Source organism: Gavialis gangeticus, unplaced genomic scaffold (assembly GCF_001723915.1).
Source record: "Gavialis gangeticus isolate Ggan-Ray unplaced genomic scaffold, GavGan_comp1, whole genome shotgun sequence".
Lineage (NCBI taxonomy): Eukaryota > Metazoa > Chordata > Crocodylia > Gavialidae > Gavialis > Gavialis gangeticus.
This window is the reverse complement of record NW_017729018.1, coordinates 5,063,129-5,069,203: the sequence shown is the minus strand read 5'-3', so window position 1 is coordinate 5,069,203 and position 6,075 is coordinate 5,063,129. Positions and strand designations below refer to the sequence as shown.

Sequence of the window (6,075 nt, the reverse complement as noted above, 5' to 3'; positions counted from 1 at the left end):
CTCAGTGCCAGGTTCCAGTTCTCAAACTCTTTCCCTTCACCGCCCTCCACCTCAACCCTTTCCCAAGACAGCCAGCCTCAGAAGAGAGGTGGAGAGCTACCTGGCCACAGCGTGCACGCTGCCCTGGAGGACGTCCCAGGTCTAAAATGAAAGCAAGTACAACCTGCTGGCAGCATGGTGCATGGCCCAAGTAAGAGCTGGTATTCTCCAGGAGATGCCCCTCGGCTAAGCTACCTCTATGCCATTTGGGTCAAGGTGCAGCCCCTGTGTTTAATCTGGAAGGCAGCTAGCTTGCTCCTGGGGTCTGCGAGTGGCAAAGCAAATCCTGAAAAACCCCAGATGCTTTTAAAGAAGCCTAAAAATTGCTTCTAGTTACAGAGCCGTCTGTATCTTCTGCTGACCTGCAGCCTCAGTTGCAGGGGCCTGTTCGAGGTTCTTGGAGCAAAGTGACTGCTCGGAGGGCCCTGCCCTGCCCTGCCCTGCAAACCTGAGCGCCTGGTTCTGCTCTGCCATCCACAAGTCCTCTTCAGGCTGGTCTACGCAGGGAGGCAAGAAACCTGATCTGAATTAAATAAGGCATGCATTGCAAGGGCATTCATTAAACTGTATTCAGCCCCTGTGTGACTTTCTTCAGTTGAGCTCACTTCACTTCCAACAGGGATTAAACAAAATCAAAGCAAATCCACTTGAATGCTGAATGTGAATCTTCTTCAAGGCTGAATACTGGCTGACCTGTTCAACTTCATCCTGGTAGCTAGTTGGATTAAATTCTGAGTCCTCTGAAAAGACGGTGCTGATCTTGCCAGTACCCATAGGCCTTGAACCACGTGTAGCACAAGCATGGGCCTGAGCCCTGGCCTCTTCATCCACTTGCGTCATCCCTGATGACATTTCTTGTGCTCTGTTGGCCTCTGGGCACTGCTTGAGTGCATTTGAGGTCAGGATCTGGCCGTGGTCTCAGATGCGGGTCTCAGTGACGGTGAGGGGAGTTCTTCTGACCCGCTCCACCTCTCCATTAATGCCAGAAAGGACCATTGTGTTGACCTAATTTGTCACCCTACATGCTCCAGGCCAGAGAATCCCATTGAGCATCTCCTGCATTCATAACTTGGGGACCTCAAGCATGTCTCTTTGCATAGGCATCTGGTCCAGCTTGTAGCATCCAGCTCTGTCCGTGTGTGCTCACAGGAGTCCTGGCTTCTCCCTCAAACTGGCACAAGAGCCAGGCTGCTTAGCAAACAAAGCCAATTGTAGGAGTGATCCTGAGCCAGCCATCTTGGTGTCTGGAAAGGATCAATGCTGTATCCAATGCATCCATAGCAAGGGATGCATTTACATCATACCGAAAAGTTACAGGCCAGGTCTACGTGACAACAGTTCCGTTGCCTTTGGTCAGCAGCTTAGCCTTGCACATGTCCACACGGACTTTTAAGGCCAGATAGGCCATGCAGTCTGACCTCTTCTTGCACAGCACTGGCCAGAAAGCTTCCTTTGGTTACTTTTGTGCCCAGGCCCGTTGCTCGTGCCAAACTAAGGGAGATCTTTCAGCACCTGGGGTTGATATGGAGTCAAACAGTGGAGAATTCACCACTTCCAGGGGAAGTTTGTTGCTGTAGTTCATCATAGGGATTAGTTTTGTTTGAAGCCTGGAAGCCCTTTTACTGTCACGAATCCAGTATGTAGGACGCTAGGCCGGCCCTCATCACTGTTCTCTCTTTTTGCTCCACTTCAGTCTAAAATGGGGAGCAACATCATTGATGTCAGCAACAAGAACAAGGCACCTGTCACTCCTGCTGTCAGTACCGATGCAGCACTTCCGACTTTGGGCAATAACGTGGCAGTGCTCATTCCTGCCTGCCAGTCAAACACGTTGTACTTTGTTAGTGATAAAAAGAGAGTTTCAGAAGAGGAAATGGTCATTGAAATGAAATGCAGCTGTGGAAGCTGTTCATTTACACAGCTGCACTGATGAGAGTAGAGAGTTATTACATTACAGTGACAGGAGGAAAGATGATTGGCAGGCTGAGGGTAAAACTCCTCTGTGCTGCTCCTGGACTGTAAAAAGGGACAAAATATACCCCCCCAAAAATAACCCATTGATATGTAGCACATTTTGGTCGAGTCTCCTTCTCGTGTTACACCGCTGGAACCCCGTACCACACATCTCAAGCCATAAGGAGTCAGCCTCTCTATACCCCCACCCTCCCAGATCATGACACTGACTTAAAGTCAGAAGTTTGTTTTTTCTTCCGTGATCCCATGACTCCAGAAGTTGGGGCGATCATGCTAAATGCCGTGAAGTTTGTGATGAAACTCTCAGAGTTGGCATTGAAGGTCACCTACCTGTACAGAATGAAAAGAAAATGAGTCTATGCTTACTATTACATTCAAAAGCCTGTGTTAAAGAGAGGCCCAGTCAACTTCCTTAACACACTTCCTTGCTTTGGCAGCTTTGTGCCTTGCTCATGATCTGTTTTGTGTCCAGAATGAAGCAAGACCCCGGTAAATACATAGCATGTGGCTGTGTCACTCAACGACTCTACCAGGAGGCCTATGCACAAGACTTGGAGCGGGCCCCTTGCATCCTGGCACTTCCTGACTTGGAAATGCTCCTTTTGTTCCTGTGTAGCATGTTCTGTGTGTAACTTTGTGCCCTGTTTACAGCCCCATTGCCTGAAGCCACCCTGCCATGGGTAGAAGCTATTGGTGCCTCAACTGCACTGAGGCTCCTTTTAAAAATCTTGCTCCATTTCCTTTCACTTTCCCCCATTGCTCCTGTCTGTTTAGCACTCAGTTTTCTGGGTCACAGCCTGGGGTCAGGCATGGAGGAGGGGATCTTTTAGGTGTATATGAAATCTTTGTTGGGATCTGTAAGGAATTAGAAGCCTTCTCTGCACTGTTTCTGATGTCCGGATTAGGCAGATAACAGTTTCTTTTCTGCTTCCAGCTGTATGCAAGATGTATCCAGCTATGTCCTCAGTTATCAACCAGATCAAGGAGGAAGTCATCTGTGTAAAGGTTCATGCCTGACTGTTGCATGTGATAAGAGAGCATGTGTTTATAACACAAGGCCAAGTGAAAGATGACTTTGAAGATGGCATTCTAGTTGAATCACAAAAAAACCCAAGAATTGCTTTTTGAGCCCCTCCTACCTCTCAATCCACTGACCCACTGCACAAAAGTGACCAGGGGAAAAAGCCAGCAGGTGTGGTGCAGCACTTCTTCGCATTGCACCTGGACCGTAAGCCACTGTGGGATGTATCAGAAAATCCTCAGAAAGTCTATGCATTTCAGTAACTGACTTCTCCCCTGTTTGATTGTATTTCTGTATATAGTTGAAGAATAATCCTTAATAACATGGGATTTAGCCAGTACTACGAGACATCCCATAAAGAGCAATGGCGTATGTTCTGGCGACTAAATTTAGGGACTAAATATTTTACAACAATTTTTTTCAAATGAGTTGGGGCCTTTTTGTCAATGAGGTTCCTAGTAAATCATGTTTCCTTTCTATCCTGCTCCACAGAGGGTTGAATAACTGAGCAGAGTAGGAAGTAGAGACCTGGATGTAATAGATGTTGGCTGAGGGGAATCTGGTAACAGCGAATCCTTTCCCCACACCACCAGGGATTTGTTTCAGCAAAGCATTTAAATGGGTTATTCTTAACCAGGGCATTGTGGCACCTTAATGTGCCATGAGATCATTTTAATGGTGCCATGGGGTACTGTGCAATATTGGCACTGTTAGGTGTGCAAACATCTACGTATGATTACCAGCTAAACTCAGAGATATCAAATAAGAATCCAAGGGTGTTTATACATGTGCTCTGGGGTGGGGGTGGGCACACTTTAATTAGAGAAGCTCTGAGAGCTGCTGTAATTAAAGTGCCAAGAGTGTCATGTGTATTAGCATCCCGCGCTGAAAAACGGAGGCGGGGGCACTTTAACTAAAGCTTATTGAACAAGTGTTGGTTAAAGCACCCCCGCCACCATTTTTCAGCGTGGGGATGCTGATGCATGTGACACCGGAGTCTGCTGGAGCGTGGTAATAACCATGCTGCAGCAGACCCCATGAATGGAGTCTGCTCTGACACGTTGTAATTACAACACATTAGAGCAATCTTGCTGCACATGTATAGGTGCCTGGGAGCATTCGAACCATTCTGCTCTGTTGTGCTCTTCCTGAGTTCTTTGCAACAAAAGAATTGCTCTATTATTTTTCCATAGTGGAAAAATGAGTCAAATCTCAGAGCTGGCATTTTCTGAGGGGCACCTGGCATCTAAAAAGGTTGAGAACCACCGATCATAAACTGTCAGATGATTCCCACCTCCAAACTGCCCAAACCTCCAGTTCTTCAACCCTACCATGCAGGCACATGCCAGCTGCTGGAACAATTCCCTCTCGTAACCCGACTTAACAAACTTTTGTTCCATCTGCTGTTTAGCTCAGCTGTGTCTCAGAGGCCTAAGAAAGCCTATGTCTATGTTAACCGCACAGTTGGGCCAATAAAAGATATCACCCACAAAAAATCTTGCTTTTTGCATATCTCTGGGACCATCTTGGCCACAACTACTTCAACAGTGCCTTTTCCCTCCTTGGGCTTTTTCTGCGCGTGTTTTCTATTCTAGCTGCACCAGATGCTGTTCTACACTTATCCTAATATAGCTGGTTTGCATAAGGGAACAAGTTCAGGCTGTCCATTATATACTTAAATAACTTGTTTGGGGGTGTTTCTGACCTGTCTTGTGATCTCTGTTTAAGTGGGCTGGTTTTCCACTAGGCCCCAGAACTGTTTCTGGTTTAATACTTTTCTGGTTCATTAACTATTCCAAATTCATGTAGATATTTAGGTACATGTGTGTGCACTGCTTCCCCCTCCCCTCCTTTCTGTATCTGCATCTGATGAAGTGAGGTTCTGTTCAGAAAAGCTTGTGCTATATATTTCTTTCTATATATCTATTTGTACTTTGGTTAGTCAATATGATACAAAGCTCCCCTGCCTTCTATTTGACTTCAGACTAATAGCTAACTAATCCCCAGTCTAAAAGTTATAGGGGATAAATTTAAATACAACAGGAGAGAGGGAGGGGAAGCAGTGCTGGAGGCTTTGTGGGGTGTTAGTTTGAGGGGTGTATAAGGGCTCTGCTACATGTTCAAGTACAAGCTGGATAGAAACTGGCTCTAAAGTTGTCACAGATTTTCAACCACTAAGTTTATAGCTGGTTGGTGCTTTTCATAGCTGGATAGTCATTTTTATTACTATGTATGTGCAGCCAGTCTTACTTTGCACATGTGGCCAGTCTAAATGTATTGCGTGACTGACCAGTTAATTGTGTAATACATGTAATGTGTAGCGGGGACCTAAGTGAGGAAGATGCAGGCTGAACACAATGGAAAGACGGAACGATGCTTCAGGCACCATCTGAACATGCCTGAGCAGCCCCGGAAAAAGCCTGACCAGGGCACAGTTGTGGGCAGAGGGTGCAGTAATACCAACTCCCATGAAAAAAATCAGGAGACTCCTGATTTCCAAGTCGAATTAACTCCGACTCATGATCTCCTGACAGAGAGATCAGATCTTGGGATTTTTTCTTCTGGCACATGTGGGAGAGCACCAAGCTGGTAAGTTTGTGGAGGAGAAGGGGCAGATCAAGATCCCCACAGTGAGGGAGTGGGGCAGGAGTGAATGGGACCCTGGGACCCAGGCCAGGCATGCAACAGAGCCGTGGGGGTGGGGGTGCATGTGTGCAACAGGGCCATGAGTAGAGGCATGTGTGTGTGCAACAGAGCTATGGGCAGGTGTGTGAGCCCGCATATCGTTTGACCCCAGTACTATTTCCTGCCATGGCAGGGGTCGGACTAGATCTGCTCAGGTCCCTTCGGACCCTAGAAAGTATATGCAACAGAGCCATGGGTAGGCTGCATGTGCAAGAGCCATGGGCAGGTGTGTGTGTGCGCACACACGCACACACATGCAACAGAGCCATGGGCAGAGGAGTGTGTGTATTTGCCCACTGACGTCCCTCACTGCTGACCCACTGTTCCCTGGACTGAAAACCCCTCCCACACAAATA

General features: G+C 47.2%; 1 long non-coding RNA gene across 1 annotated transcript in view; it reads left to right on the top strand.

Moving 5' to 3' along the window:
* LOC109294808 overlaps window positions 1-3,826 on the top strand; it is a 6,583-nt gene extending 2,757 nt beyond the window's left edge. Inside the window, exon 3 of the long non-coding RNA XR_002096626.1 lies at window positions 2,948-3,826. This is a non-coding gene — a long non-coding RNA (uncharacterized LOC109294808). The remainder of the gene's footprint in view (window positions 1-2,947) is intronic.
* The last annotated feature ends 2,249 nt before the right edge of the window (window positions 3,827-6,075 follow it).